General features: G+C 48.0%; 1 long non-coding RNA gene across 2 annotated transcripts; it reads right to left on the bottom strand.

Annotated features, from left to right (window-relative positions):
- Positions 1-2,092: 2,092 nt before the first annotated feature.
- On the bottom strand, positions 2,093-6,324 carry LOC146026240 (uncharacterized). Of its 2 annotated transcripts, none has more exons than XR_014454400.1 (3): positions 2,679-6,324; positions 2,453-2,577; positions 2,093-2,236 (listed from the first exon to the last, which is right to left on the bottom strand). It is a non-coding gene; the product is annotated as an uncharacterized LOC146026240 (long non-coding RNA). The 2 variants fall into 2 exon arrangements; XR_014454401.1 differs by having other exon boundaries at positions 2,453-2,850; positions 3,540-6,324.
- Positions 6,325-17,049: the final 10,725 nt, after the last annotated feature.

The raw sequence follows: 17,049 nt of genomic DNA, 5'->3' as shown, positions 1-17,049 counted from the left end.
CCCTCCATCAGGAGTGCCACAGGTTGAACACCAGTGTTGCGGGGGCACATGAATGAGCTACTTACCAATTTCACACAGCAGCTGAGAAGTGGGGCCTGTCTCTGGCACTTGGGAATGAAGTGGATGTGGCGTCAAGGCAGACATCAAACTGCAAAGGGATGTTTGCAGAGGCAGCAGGAGACATAAGGACCTGCAGGGGGAAACATGAATGGGAACATAGCGTGCTGGTCAGTAGTGGCCCTGTTGCAGACGGACATGGCACCGAGTTACACCTGGCACACAGCGCATGCGCCCTTGGTTTGTTTGGGGTTTAACCTAGGGAATGGGTCTTCAAGCTGTGGCCCTCCATCAGGAGTGCCACAGGTTGAACACCAGTGTTGCGGGGGCACATGAATGAGCTACTTACCAATTTCACACAGCAGCTGAGAAGTGGGGCCTGTCTCTGGCACTTGGGAATGAAGTGGATGTGGCGTCAAGGCAGACATCAAACTGCAAAGGGATGTTTGCAGAGGCAGCAGGAGACATAAGGACCTGCAGGGGGAAACATGAATGGGAACATAGCGTGCTGGTCAGTAGTGGCCCTGTTGCAGACGGACATGGCACCGAGTTACACCTGGCACACAGCGCATGCGCCCTTGGTTTGTTTGGGGTTTAACCTAGGGAATGGGTCTTCAACCTGTGGCCCTCCCTGAGGAGAGCCACAGGTTGAACACCAGTGTTGCGGGGGCACATGAATGAGCTACTTACCAATTTCACACAGCAGCTGAGAAGTGGGGCCTGTCTCTGGCACTTGGGAATGAACTGGATGTGGCGTCAAGGCAGACATCAAACTGCAAAGGGATGTTTGCAGAGGCAGCAGGAGACATAAGGACCTGCAGGGGGAAACATGAATGGGAACATAGCGTGCTGGTCAGTAGTGGCCCTGTTGCAGACGGACATGGCACCGAGTTACACCTGGCACACAGCGCATGCGCCCTTGGTATGTTTGGGGTTTAACCTAGGGAATGGGTCTTCAACCTGTGGCCCTCCCTGAGGAGAGCCACAGGTTGAACACCAGTGTTGCGGGGGCACATGAATGAGCTACTTACCAATTTCACACAGCAGCTGAGAAGTGGGGCCTGTCTCTGGCACTTGGGAATGAAGTGGATGTGGCGTCAAGGCAGACATCAAACTGCAAAGGGATGTTTGCAGAGGCAGCAGGAGACATAAGGACCTGCAGGGGGAAACATGAATGGGAACATAGCGTGCTGGTCAGTAGTGGCCCTGTTGCAGACGGACATGGCACCGAGTTACACCTGGCACACAGCGCATGCGCCCTTGGTTTGTTTGGGGTTTAACCTAGGGAATGGGTCTTCAAGCTGTGGCCCTCCATCAGGAGTGCCACAGGTTGAACACCAGTGTTGCGGGGGCACATGAATGAGCTACTTACCAATTTCACACAGCAGCTGAGAAGTGGGGCCTGTCTCTGGCACTTGGGAATGAAGTGGATGTGGCGTCAAGGCAGACATCAAACTGCAAAGGGATGTTTGCAGAGGCAGCAGGAGACATAAGGACCTGCAGGGGGAAACATGAATGGGAACATAGCGTGCTGGTCAGTAGTGGCCCTGTTGCAGACGGACATGGCACCGAGTTACACCTGGCACACAGCGCATGCGCCCTTGGTTTGTTTGGGGTTTAACCTAGGGAATGGGTCTTCAACCTGTGGCCCTCCCTGAGGAGAGCCACAGGTTGAACACCAGTGTTGCGGGGGCACATGAATGAGCTACTTACCAATTTCACACAGCAGCTGAGAAGTGGGGCCTGTCTCTGGCACTTGGGAATGAACTGGATGTGGCGTCAAGGCAGACATCAAACTGCAAAGGGATGTTTGCAGAGGCAGCAGGAGACATAAGGACCTGCAGGGGGAAACATGAATGGGAACATAGCGTGCTGGTCAGTAGTGGCCCTGTTGCAGACGGACATGGCACCGAGTTACACCTGGCACACAGCGCATGCGCCCTTGGTATGTTTGGGGTTTAACCTAGGGAATGGGTCTTCAACCTGTGGCCCTCCCTGAGGAGAGCCACAGGTTGAACACCAGTGTTGCGGGGGCACATGAATGAGCTACTTACCAATTTCACACAGCAGCTGAGAAGTGGGGCCTGTCTCTGGCACTTGGGAATGAACTGGATGTGGCGTCAAGGCAGACATCAAACTGCAAAGGGATGTTTGCAGAGGCAGCAGGAGACATAAGGACCTGCAGGGGGAAACATGAATGGGAACATAGCGTGCTGGTCAGTAGTGGCCCTGTTGCAGACGGACATGGCACCGAGGTACACCTGGCACACAGCGCATGCGCCCTTGGTATGTTTGGGGTTTAACCTAGGGAATGGGTCTTCAACCTGTGGCCCTCCCTGAGGAGAGCCACAGGTTGAACACCAGTGTTGCGGGGGCACATGAATGAGCTACTTACCAATTTCACACAGCAGCTGAGAAGTGGGGCCTGTCTCTGGCACTTGGGAATGAACTGGATGTGGCGTCAAGGCAGACAGAAAACTGCAAAGGGATGTTTGCAGAGGCAGCAGGAGACATAAGGACCTGCAGGGGGAAACATGAATGGGAACATAGCGTGCTGGTCAGTAGTGGCCCTGTTGCAGACGGACATGGCACCGAGTTACACCTGGCAGTTTGCTACTTACATCCATTGCAAATGAACCCCAATAATTTTGTGATGCAGACTCTTTGCAAATATAACCATTATTATATCGAAAATAAACTTTGAATCAACAACTCCAAAAAAGACAGAAAACTTCAAGCCGAACAAGGCCAACAAGAACCAACTAGGCCAACAAGAACCAACATGGATCAACTCTGTAATTAGAAAGGGATAAAGTATATCGTTAAAAAATATTCAGGGACTTGTTCAGAAACATGGCACACAATCTGGTGTGTTGCAACTCCATAATCGCATCACATCGCATGTAACAAATTTATATGCACTGCGATGCAATGTGATGGTCCCGATTTTTCAAAGGGTTGTATGGGAAGTAAGCTTTGCAAATCCCCACTATCCAACAAGGCATTCAGTTGGATCTAAACCTGGGACAAGCGTCAAGAGGCACCCACCCAGATCGGGGACATGATCAGCTATCCACGCAAGGGGATGCTGATTAGTTAAAAACAAAACAACGTCCCCTTGCAGGGCTCGCTGTGCTTGCCTCGTTGGGCCACGGAGGGTCACTACCCTTGGCACAGGTTTCTATCCACCGCCATGCGTAGTTAAATATTGTACAAATTGAATACCACGGAAAAATCAGTTCCATTGCATCACATTACAAACACCAAATATATATATGTAAAGTCCATGTGCATTTACATGTAAAGAACTAATGTGTGCTCTACACACATGTCCCAATACGATAGCAATCGTTAAAACAATAATATTACAAGGTCTGTCAACCATACAGACATGTGTGTATATACATATGTATCGTTAATGATACGGATCATGATATATAGAGATATCTGTTTAAACGAAAAAAAAACACAGAAATACTCACATGCGAAAAAAGTATTGATCAGATTTCTTCTGGTTTCTGCTCCTTCGTCCATGCCCACAGGTAACACTGAAGAAAGATCCCCATGCTGGTTAACACTAGCACGAATATTCACCGGCAAACGTCTTGCGACACAGATATTATGCAGAATGCAACAGGCATTAATAATGCCGCAGACTTTTCCCGGAGAATATAAGAGGCTACCACCGGAGATGTCTAAACATCTAAACCGGCTCTTAAGTACACCGAAGGTCCTTTCAATTACACCCCTCGATGCAATGTGTAACTCCTGGTACCTTTTTTCAGCATCACCTACAGGATTAAGCAATGGGGTCAACAGCCACGGTTTATTCGGATAACCCGCATCACCTAAAATATCAATAAAAAGTTGTAAGATATTTGCTAATAACTTATGCATTATAAAATATATATATATATAGATTACATACCTAACAACCAGCCATCTGGCATTCTTCCTTCCTCAAAATCACGGAAAATAGATGACTGGCTTAAAACGAAGGAGTCGTGGGTCGACCCAGGAAAACCCACACAGATGTCCAATAACCTCATTGTGGAATCACACACCATCTGGACATTCAGGGAATGGAAGTGTTTTCGATTCCGATAACATTCTTCCGATTCCCTGGGAGGTGTGAGTTGCACATGGGTGCAGTCAATCGCGCCCAGCACATTGGGGAATCTCCATTTTTGAAAGAAGCCAAATTTGATCTCATTACATTCGCTGTCAGTGTCTGGAAATTTTATAACCTGGGCCGTTAATTTACGGAAAGCTTTAATGACCTGAGATAAACAGCGAGACATCGTTGGCTGGGAAAAACCGCATGTCTGGGATAAAGTTGGCTGGAAGGTGCCAGACGCAAAAAATTGCTGACTGCATGGTTTGACCGTACCCGGGGCTCAAGGTCAGCTTCCAACAGATCATACAGCGAATATATATCCTGAGACGACAAGCGAAAGGTACCAATCACTTCCGTCTCAGAGAGACCATCCAGTACACGCCTAGTACGATACTGGCGTGGACGTGGAATTGAAACACGCACTGACTCACCAGAAGGAGTAAGATGCTGACCACGATGATGATATCCACGGCCCTGAACAGGACACCGATAGCCACTTGCCAAACGACGACGTCGACAGCGCATCAGGTATGTTGACACGATCATGAACATCACAAGCAAGTCAGCAAAATAATCCATTCTTTGAGACAGTGATAAAAAATGAAGGAATTTGTATCCAAAAACGCAAATTGACCTATAAAAACGCTTCCAAATACAGCTGACTGCACAAGGCTGCTACTCCATGAAATCCCAAACGCAGGAGTGAGGAGGTGTGGTGAAGTGCATGATGGGAGAAAAGAAAGGCATGCTGGGAAGTGAATTGTAAGAAAACAAGTAATATTTCACACAAATAAGCAAAAAACAAAATAAGGGCAAACAATCCTGCATATATTTTATTCTGGAGAGCAAACGAGCCGTTACTTAACAAAATACAGAGTTGAATCTATGAATTCATCACCCGTGACATGGTGAAAGGAAAATTGAGAAGAAGAGCATACACGCGGAAACATTCATATCGGTATCATATCATTGAATATGTCTGAGTGAAAAGTCGAAAAAAAGCTATAAAAAAAAGTGAAAAAGTGGAAATATCGCTACCGAATCAAACGAAAATGCATCGTGAAAAAAAACATTTCACATACTCGAAAAATGACTAGATTGAATAGCTGAGGACTCTCCGATGTGAAAAAGTGAAAAAAAACACGTGAAAAAAACCATTTCGATAACGATTGAATACCCCCCTTAAAGTGCAACATTTTTTCTGGCTCTTGTTAAAAATGTGAATATTAAGTATGGTAGGCCAAGTTACTTTGAGCATTGTTAAATGATGCTAATATTAGCCTTCCATCATTTTTAAAATAAATTACACATGAGCACAGTGTAGTATAGTAGGGCTCCCATTTTAATTCATCATATACAGCATCATGTTCATGTATAATTGTTTAAAAAAACCACGAAAACCGACCCAGTATCTAGGTGTACAATCACATGACCAACCAGTACATGTCGACAGTGATAAGGTGAACACACAGTAATTTGTTATGTGGAACTACATGCCCCAGACAAACCCACAATGCATTAATTACCAAACAACACATTCATAAGGGCACCTTTCTGGGATATGTAGTTCCACAAAAAAACTTCTATTGGGCACACAAAAGAATCCATCATAATTACTGGTGAATATTACAATGTAAATTTGAGGAGGCGTGTCCTGGACTACATGCAGGGTAGACGTGCGCCTGCTGAGCTCTCCTTGTCTGGCTCTATATACTACCTTTTGAGCCAGCACGGAGAGCTACTCTCAGCGCCCTGCAGCACAGACTGGTCCCCAGACGTCCCCGCCACACACCCGCTGTAGCGGCATCCGCGGGGAGGCAATCGGAGAGCCGCTCCGGGTCGCGGCCTAGCTGCAGCGCCGGAGCCGCGGCCTCGATTTCCGGCCGCGTCCATTGCGACGCGCGCGCCGGAACAGAAGCCAGCCTACCCCGGGTGACTGGGGATCCCTGACGGCCCCCACACCCTCCCGCCTACCTCCTGCATCAGCCCAGAGAGCCGGCTGAAGCACCCGGCGGGCATCCACAGAACCGGGACCTCCGGCCTAGGAAAATACAGGAGCCGCGGCCTCGATTTCCGGCCGCGAAACCGTGACGCGGCCATCACAAGGAGCAAGCAGGAACAGGCCACAGCCCACCCCAGGTGACTGGGGATTCATGCTGGCCCCCACACCCTCCCACCCATCCCCTACACCAGACCAGTGAAGCCACTGAAGCACCCGGTGGGTCCTCACAGGATCCTGGACCCCAGGCTTACAAAGGCCCTGAATCCACGGCCTAGTATACTGGCATCCCCCAGAGGCAGCAACACAACAGAGGGGCCCTGAACTGATAGGGCGACGGGGGAATCCCATCTACCCCCCCCCACCTGGACCCACTTCATGATGGTGACACAGCCCTGACCTGCCAGGACTCAATTAACAGCTCCCTGTGACCTGCTAGGCCCAGACACTCCTGAGGACCAGGCCCAGACCGAAACCTCCTCGTGAGAGAGACACCTACTGCTATACACACCACAAGCAGCAATGGTGGGAGCCACTGAATAAGAAGCTAACCAAGCCTGTGTCTCTTCGGAAACCTGCAGGTGCTGCATCACCGTTAAAGACTCCACACAGAATATAGCTCTGCTGTAACAAGTGACCATCCCTGCCAACCAACAGGTGCGGGTAAGCACTACTTTTACCAATATAACTACTTCTAGGCCCGTCAAACAAGCGGACCACGGCCCAACCCCTCTACCCCGCCCACGGCCAGCCGTAACGTCACAAACCCCCCCCAGCTACTAGCGCTTTTGGTTAAGAGTCCTCACCCATTCAGACTCCCTCAACTAATCAGCCAGCCGCAAGTGCTTACTACATCACTGATCTACCCCCCTCCTACTCTGACGCAACCCGGGTTGGCAACCCACTCAACCTAGTAGATCCCCCGAGGAGGCAGGTATCATCGCTGACCCCTCACCCCTCTCCCCATAACCAAAATACTGGCACCAGCTACCCCAATAATTTGACAACTTTGCCCCGGCTACTTGGGCCCGCTGCAGGTCAGGGACCCATAGGACCCCGGGGTCACAACCAAAGCCTCGAACTAGATTGCAACCCTCACTGGACTTGGGGAAACGCAGCATCTCCATAACAGTTCCTGGTTCTTTGGAGGTGTCTCAGATGCCCGGGATGGACAAATACGTGGCCAAACCCCAACGTGGCACTAAGTCCCAGCAGCAGGGGAAGAACCGTGCAAAGGAGGTTACCCCCATATCTTCTCCTAACCCACACTCCCCGGGCCCGAGATCTTCTACCTCGATAGAGGACTCTACAACCATGCCCCCGACATCTGGGGATCTTGTCTCCACCAACGAATTAACCTCCATATTAGCATCGTTACTAGACCAAAAGCTGACTCCATTGAAGGAGTCAATTGACTCTGCCCTGACGCAAATACTACAACATGACCAGCGTTTGTCCGAAGCGGAACAGAGAATCTCTGATCTGGAGGACGAACTGGCTACCACAAAAGCCACCGCCTCCTCACAGGAAAAACTACTATCCTCCATTCATGACAAGCTGGAAGACCTGGAAAATCGAAACAGGAGGAACAATGTTAGGATAATAGGTGTTCCAGAGAGCGTCAAACCGGCTGCCCTCATGTCCCTGGTATCTGAATGGCTACCACGAACCCTGGGCTGTATCTCCCCAACCGACTCAATTCAAGTCGAGAGGGTACACCGTGTGGGCCCAGACCGCCAGCAGAACAGAGACAGGCCCCGACCCGTCATCCTGCGCATCTTGAACTATGCCGACAAGGTCAACTTAATGGACGCTTACAGGAAATACTCTGACCTGCGCTATGAAGGTGCTAGACTACTTATCTTCCAAGACTTTTCATATTTGGTCTCCATGAAACGAAGAGAATTCACACCGATTTGTAAAAGTCTGTACGAACTGGGATACCGCTTCGCCCTCCTGTATCCAGCAAAATTACGAGTTCAATATAATGGCAAACCATATTACCTAGAAACCCCCGAAGCTGCAAAAAATTTTCTAGACTCCTTGCCCCAACAACCTCCTACAACCATGGATGATGCGGACTGAACCGGTTGACCAACAGAAGTCTCATCCTCTCCCTACATTTCTATGTTCGTATCTAATGGACTGGTAATATACAGCGACTCTTTCCTCATATTTTACGTTAGTTTGTTATATGATACTGCCTTTCTGAGCCGGTTTGGGGGGTTTGGGTTTGTGCATGGTGTGAGGGTACGAGTTCCTCAATCACTCAGACACCGAGCAGATGAAACCAGAAGAATGGTTTATTTTCCACAGCACGCACAAATAGACAATAAACAGTGGCAAATGTAAATTGCAGAGTAGAAAGATATTCAGGTAGCAGGCCCAAACAGACAGTCCTTGTATAGTCACAGTCCCAGATCAGTTCCACAGGGCAAACTATCACTTAGCCCACACAGCAGTGATAGCATATAAGTCCACACGATACCTTGTGTAAATCCACACAACACAGACGCTCCACACCAGAGCTTGGTAGGATGCCCCCTTCCCGGGCAAACGATGTGTTCCACAAGATCCAGTGAAGGGTAGGACCCCTGAGACCGGATTGCGACTAACATACTGAGCTGGCAGGTGTACAAGTCATTTTAAAAACTTCCAATTTCCCACGCTTCTCCATACCATCAGTGGGCTTGCACTCAATCCCTATTGGTGGATTCAAGTCAGGTTTATCCCCCCTCCCAGGTACTGCTGCTGCCCATCTGCTTCCGCCCCCCTGCTGGGGTCGGTTCCAGAAAGTCTGGAAGTAGCCAAGATATGCATAGCAGAGTCAACACAAGATATAAAACACAGTCTGATTACATTATGTGGTGGTCACCCCCTGTGGACAACCCTCCTGTTGATAGTAGGGGAATTTGATCACCCCCTGTGGAGATTGCCCCTCAGCTTCCACCCTCCTGTGATAGCAGGAACAAAAGTATGGTAATGGGACATAACCTTTTGGTGACTTATTTCCTGGGTATTTCCTGGCAGACCATATTAGGGCGAGAGCGATCTGATCTGGAACTACACACACATATAGGGAGTATATAGACATATATGGAGAACAAGAGGGTACCGACGGACTAAAATAGTACATTAATTACTACACCTAATAAAATATAGTAATTACAGATTTACAGTGAATCTGATAACCTCACATTCCTTCCCCTACTATTGTAGTCCCGGTACCCAGCTGTTCAGGAACCAATAACAACCGGGAATAGCGGGATGCAGAGCCGAGAATCTGGGGTTTGGATATACCACCTGAGTCCCACAGGGTGACATCATACCAAACCCATCTTGTAAAAGGCGGCTGGTTTGCAGAACCAGCAAGGGCATGATTACAGTCTAAGTCATACATTGGAACTAACAAGGGCTGTAGCAATTCCTCTTCTTCGGATTCTGGGTACCCCCCCTCTGCAACATTGTAACCTACTAATACTTTTGCCTCGGGCACAATGGGGCAGGGACCACTTTCCACCTCCCCCTCTTGCCCAAGGAACAGGGGCCAAACAGCAGGCCAATATAGGGGCTCTGGCACTTCCACCACCCCGTCATGTCCTTCCTCCCCCAAACCCAAACTAGGGGCATGGCACATTTCAGTCCAGCATTTGGTCTCAATGTCCAGGGCTGAGGAGGGACCCTCCATCACAAACAATTCCGCTGGTGGCTGCAGGACAGGCTGTGTCAGCTCTGTCCCCTTAAAAGCCAGATGCTCACCTGCAGCTACTTCTGCGCACACCTCCTTCTCCGCGATAGCCTCCTTCCCCAGCTGAGTATGCTGGGCAGCCCGAAACACGACGTCATCTGTGACTGGTGGGCTGGTGGCCTGGATGTTGTCGGATACTCCTCTAACCACGGCGATCTCTTCTTGGACGCAGTCCTCATAGATCCCCTGGCAGCAGGATAATAGCTCTGCATCTCCCACCTCAGCAAAAGGGAAGCAGTAGTGCAGCTCCTCCCTAGGATGGGGGAGAAGCAATTGCAAACGGTGCCTTTCATCACGCCCCCTGCGACACTGATCTTGCCATGCTGGGGTATCCAGGAGCCCCCGATCAATCGCCTCTTCCTCTGCCACCACGAAGCACTCCTCCAGACACTGCAATTGTTCCCACACACTCAACTGTGCACCGAAATGGAGAATCCATGCTCGGTAATCAGCAAATGCATTTGTAGGATCTCCCTGATCGTGAAGGATCTGCTGAAGGATTTCCCCGCGAGTGCAGGATCGGATGGGTATCCCTCGCAGCTGACCTTCTGCTATCAGCTCCTCCATACTCATTTCTTCAAGGGCAGTTAGGGGCCCCCCTGACAACGACCCTTCTCTTGCAGTAACAATTAATTCTGTGGCAGACCCCTCGGTTGTCTGCCCAGATTGCAGTAGCCCCCTTCGAGACCTTTCCTCTGGTTCTATCTGGGGCATCAATGTATTCTGGACTTGTCCTTCAGCCTCAGAATATTGTCCTCTTTGTAGCATCTGGGTAACTGTAGCAATCACTTCCTCTGTAAATTCTACAAACTCTGGCTCTCCTAGCAGATTCCAAGAAGTGGCCTCACCTTTACAGTGCAGGAATGCATCCCCCAGGTAACACACTTTGTCCTGTATGCTGGATACTCTCCACCCGCTGACCATCTGCTGAGCGTCTTCCCAGTACTTCCAGATATACTGCATTTTCCTGACAATAAATAACAGATCCGGCTTCCCAGCCTGCCGATACACTGAAGAACCTCCATCCCTGAGCTCCTCTGCTACAGGGGTCTTGAGGCATCGATTTTCTTTCCTTGGAAACATTTTCCCTTTCACAGGACTGACACCTGCTCACTTGCTGAACATCACCTTATTGCATTTTCCGTTTCCTTACATATGGTCTGATCCTCTGTTCTCTGTGCTTTCTGTGCTCGATGGTTGGTGTCTGAATGATCCCACTGTCGCTGCCGCCAAATGTGAGGGTACGAGTTCCTCAATCACTCAGACACCGAGCAGATGAAACCAGAAGAATGGTTTATTTTCCACAGCACGCACAAATAGACAATAAACAGTGGCAAATGTAAATTGCAGAGTAGAAAGATATTCAGGTAGCAGGCCCAAACAGACAGTCCTTGTATAGTCACAGTCCCAGATCAGTTCCACAGGGCAAACTATCACTTAGCCCACACAGCAGTGATAGCATATAAGTCCACACGATACCTTGTGTAAATCCACACAACACAGACGCTCCACACCAGAGCTTGGTAGGATGCCCCCTTCCCGGGCAAACGATGTGTTCCACAAGATCCAGTGAAGGGTAGGACCCCTGAGACCGGATTGCGACTAACATACTGAGCTGGCAGGTGTACAAGTCATTTTAAAAACTTCCAATTTCCCACGCTTCTCCATACCATCAGTGGGCTTGCACTCAATCCCTATTGGTGGATTCAAGTCAGGTTTATCCCCCCTCCCAGGTACTGCTGCTGCCCATCTGCTTCCGCCCCCCTGCTGGGGTCGGTTCCAGAAAGTCTGGAAGTAGCCAAGATATGCATAGCAGAGTCAACACAAGATATAAAACACAGTCTGATTACATTATGTGGTGGTCACCCCCTGTGGACAACCCTCCTGTTGATAGTAGGGGAATTTGATCACCCCCTGTGGAGATTGCCCCTCAGCTTCCACCCTCCTGTGATAGCAGGAACAAAAGTATGGTAATGGGACATAACCTTTTGGTGACTTATTTCCTGGGTATTTCCTGGCAGACCATATTAGGGCGAGAGCGATCTGATCTGGAACTACACACACATATAGGGAGTATATAGACATATATGGAGAACAAGAGGGTACCGACGGACTAAAATAGTACATTAATTACTACACCTAATAAAATATAGTAATTACAGATTTACAGTGAATCTGATAACCTCACACATGGCTGGGGCTACCATACCACATGCACCCCCTTGGATTCTGTAGTGAGGGAATATGTGTTTCTTGCTGACAAGGTCCCAATGGCGGGTGCGGACTCGCACCCCCCTCGCCAGCAACAACCAAATAATGTTCTCCTCCCCCTGTTGGGATACCCCATAGTTGATCACTTTAAATATTGGTCCATACGACCACCTGTTTTGATTTACGAAAAAGTTCAAAAGTTTATTGCCATGATTTGGTTACTGTTTATAATATATGGTACACGATATATGTTATGTGATGTGAAATGGCACTCTGGGTCAATATTGCCCCAATACAGACTGCTCGCTGGGACAGACTGGGGGCCTCGAAAAAACTCATTACTAGTAGCACATAGACCCCGTGAGGGGATTGGTTAATGATGCCCACCATGGCCAATAGACCAACTAGGACACAGACCACGTTAAAGTTTGTGTCCTGGAATGTGGAGGGACTTAATTCACCAATCAAAAGACGCAAAGTAGCAACTCATCTGAAACGCATACGTCCAGATGTAGCCTTTCTACAAGAGACACATTGGGATATCAAGGATCCCAACGTACTAAGGGATTCCTGGATTGGGGAGTTCCGGGCAGCCTCCTTCACAGCCAAACGTAGAGGAGTGTTAATACTATTCAGGAAACACCTGCCCTATACGATTCGAGACACTTGGCTAGACCCAGAGGGCCATTTCTTATTTATAAAACTTGAGCTATGCGGGTCAAAATATACACTAGCAGCAATATATGCCCCCAACGGATCTAATACCCCTTTCTACACATCACTATACACTAAACTATTATCCTGGAAAGAGGGAGATCTAATTATGGGCGGCGATTTCAATAATGTTATGTCGACAGGGCTAGACAGATCTGGACGGAGGACCTGCGGGAGCAGTACAACTGCACCCTCCCCCGTCTCATTATTATTAGATAATTTGGGCCTATGTGACCTCTGGAGATGCCAACATCCCACATCCAGAGAGTACACCTTTTATTCCCACCCACATGGCACCTCCTCTCGCATTGATCTCTGGCTGATCACAAATTCTTTATATCATCAAGTGGTGGAGTCAGGAATAGGGCCGATCGACCTATCTGATCATGCCTGGGTCTGGTTTACACTCACTCTGAAAAGTCCAATCACCACATCCTATAATTGGCGATTTCCCTCTTACTTAGCCCACTCCACAGACTTCACACTTCATTTGAAACATGCCTTCTCCACCTATGCCTCGGACAATGCACAACATCTAGGGAATATACACTTATTTTGGGCGGCCTCAAAACCAGTGGTTAGGGGACAGGTAATGGAATACGTTGCCAGGAAACGTAAAAAATTAAACCTCGCTATTGCTGACCATAGCAACCGCCTGTCGGATGCATATAATGCTATGCTCCTCAATAACTCTGTGACATCCAAAACGGCATATACAGAGGCAAAACAAGCTTATGATGCACTATGCACGGAAAAGGCCCAATTCTCCCAAGATGTCTCCCGTAATAAATATTTTAGAAGCTCAAATAAAACGGGAAGACTTCTGGCCAACCTAGTCCGCTCACAATCTGCCCCACTACACATATTACAGCTTTCCACGCAAAATGGAACATTGACATCGAACCCCGCTGAAATTTCAGCAGAATTTCAGAATTATTATAAACACTTATATGAAGCACCAATTGACAGGCCCATAGAAGGTATGCAGTTTCTACAGCAGGCCCAACTGCCTACCCTCACAGCCGAAGAGAGGGAAACACTTATCACCCCAATCACGGAGTTAGAACTGAAAGCAGTGCTTAGCACCCTAAAAAAAGGTAGATCTCCAGGCCCCGACGGCTTCAGTGCCGAATATTACCAACTAATGAAAGATAGCTTAACCCCTCACCTGATATCGTTATTCAACTCTCTGATACAAGGTAATGCACCTCCCCCAGAGTTCACAGCTGCACGTATAGTGGTGTTCCCAAAACCTGGAAAGGATCCCCAACTAGTTCAATCTTACCGCCCAATATCCCTACTGAACCAAGATCTAAAGATCTTTACCACATTATTAGCCAGGAGACTACAGCCTATCCTACATAGGATTCTACACCCAGCCCAGACTGGCTTCGTGAGAGGCCGAACCTCTGTTCATAATATCCGCACCTTAACGGCGGCATTACTACGCTATAATTCCCTGCACTACAAAGAGGCGATCATTGTAAGCTGCGACGCAGACAAAGCGTTTGACCGCGTCTCCTGGTCTCACTTATTGAGGATACTACAAACACAACAATTTGGCCCAGACTTTATAAATATTTTTAATATGCTATACTCCTCCCCGGAAACATGCATAACCATTAACGGACTGAACTCACCAACCTTTAAGTTAGCCAGGGGTACACGCCAGGGCTGCCCATTATCCCCACTATTATTTAATCTGGCATTAGATCCCTTAATACGCACCTTCTACCAGGAAACCACATGGCAGGGATTGGAGCTGGGGGGGTCGGAGGTGAAGGTATCCGCCTTCGCTGACGATCTTCTATTATACATCAGCAACCCTAAACAAGCCCTTCCCAAATTATTAGGGATACTGGAGGTATTTCTAAACATCTCAGGCTTTCTGGTTAATTATCAAAAGACGGAAGCGTTGGCCGTCCACCCCGAGGCCCAGACTGGATGGGGAACCACTTTCCCATTCAGATGGACCCCTGAATTTTTAACATATCTTGGTCTACGCTTTTCCAGTAAGGTAACAGATCTATACGACCTAAATTACTCTCACTTCATCGCCCAAATGATAGCAGACTTCCAAAGATGGAGACACTTACCACTTTCATATCTAGGACGATGTAGTCTTTTTAAGATGGTTTCCTTCCCTAGACTATTATACCCGGTTCAGATGCTCCCCTTCTTGCTGAAAGACCAGGATGTCTTAACCATAAATAGAGCTCTCACTAAGTTTTTATGGGCCGGCAAACGCCCCAGAATTTCCCAATTGAAACTGCAACAGCTTCAGTCTAAAGGTGGTATTAACCTACCATGTATACAAGATTACGCCCTAGCTGCCAATCTGCGTTACGCAATAGACTGGGTGAGTGGCACAAATAACTACACGCACAGAGCACTAGACCAGTCCTTCCTCCACGAATGCACCCTCGACGCCTTACTATACATACCGCCCACGACTGCCCCAACACATGTCAGAGATAATCCCCTACTCCAATCACCATACAGAGCCTGGCGCATCACACGGAAACGACTCCGTTTGCCACTCACAGTATCCCTCCACACACCACTGATCCATAACCATGCTTTTCAAAATGGAAACCCAGACCCTATATTCTTTACATGGCATCTACAGGGACTCAGGTCGATATTTCAGTTCCTAGGTGAAGACAACACCATCCCTCTCACCCTGGCACAGCTAAAAGAAAATTTTCCCCAGATACAAATCCCTCTGTTTGCCTACTTTCAGGTCAGAAGCTACATAACGAAAAGTTTACAAATATTATGCAAAGCAGGCTCTGACAGAGCGTTTGACCTGATGATAGTTTACAGAAAAGGAGAACCAATACCCACCTCAACACTACATGCCCATATCCGCCCCACTTTAGACCTTTCCAAGGTCAAAAAAGGATTGACACACTGGAAAGAGGCTTTTCCCGACACACCAATAGAAACCATCATAAAAGCAACAAATTCTTTAAACAAATTACTCATCTCATCTTCTTATGCCGAGATGCACTTCAAGATCCTACATAGGGCCTACTACACACCCAAACACCGCTTTTTAATGGGAATATCGGACGACTCCAATTGCTTTAAATGCCTATCCCCAGAAGCTGACATCTACCACTGCTTGTGGGCATGTCCCACAGTGCAAAATTTTTGGCAGGACGTACAGCAGTACATCACCCACACACTAAAAATATCTTTCAACATAACTCCCTCATGGGCGCTATGGAATATACACGAGGCGGATACGCCTTCATCCCTTCCCTGGGGTACCAGGTGCCTATTGGCAAAAATAGCGGCAACCACTAAAAAAACCATCCTCTCCCAGTGGATACACTCCAATCCAATATCACTACAACTCATGCTCCCAAGACTAAAATTCCTTTACCAGATGGACTGGATAGAATGCCTATTAGACACAGAAACAGGGGCCAAAAATTTTTTTGACACATGGTTATTATACATAATTTCTCTCACGACCCAAGAGAAGAACAACATTAGACGTGCAGTGTCACTCACAACCTGGTACAACATGGCCACCCTGGAAAGGGGACAACCCCCCTTTTAGAATAGCATTAGATGTCCCATATGTGCTCTATGATAATCAATGTTTGAAATGTCATAACGTTTAACATGTGCCTTTACAATGTATAACCACCTATTGCTACCCATGTAAATTGAAAATTGATATGTCACTCACTGTTAACATTGTTGTGCCATATATGACTTGATTTTGCTTAATAAAAAACATATTTAAAAAAAAAAAACAAATAAAAAAACAATGTAAATTTGATTGGGCACTTGTTCTAGTTTCACGGCGCCAGCTTCTCTTGCCCACGCTGCGGGCTCGGTGGCTCGCTACACTCGCCACGCTATCTAAAATCAACTCCATGCCAACGTGAATAGTGGGGGTATGAACTATCCACATTGGCATGGAGTTAAGTTACTTTTTTTTAGATAGTTTGGCGAGCGTACCCAACCCATGGCGCCGTGAAACTACACAAGAACCTTTGATTGTGTACATGTGTTGACACTTACCAGTTTGCGGTGGAGTAGGCGGTCTGTCTGTGTCCGCAATGTGCATGCCTGGAAGCACCTCGGGTGGTATTATTCTGCGTAACAGCCTCTCATATGCCTTGAATGTGACATGCTGCCTAGATCCGCCTCCCGTGCGACAGGCCTCTTTCCGTTCCAGGGCGA

Source organism: Crinia signifera, chromosome 8 (genome assembly GCF_055691185.1).
Source record: "Crinia signifera chromosome 8, ASM5569118v1, whole genome shotgun sequence".
Lineage (NCBI taxonomy): Eukaryota > Metazoa > Chordata > Amphibia > Anura > Myobatrachidae > Crinia > Crinia signifera.
The sequence above is the reverse complement of the archived record's forward strand: the minus strand, read 5'-3'. Positions and strand labels throughout refer to the sequence as shown.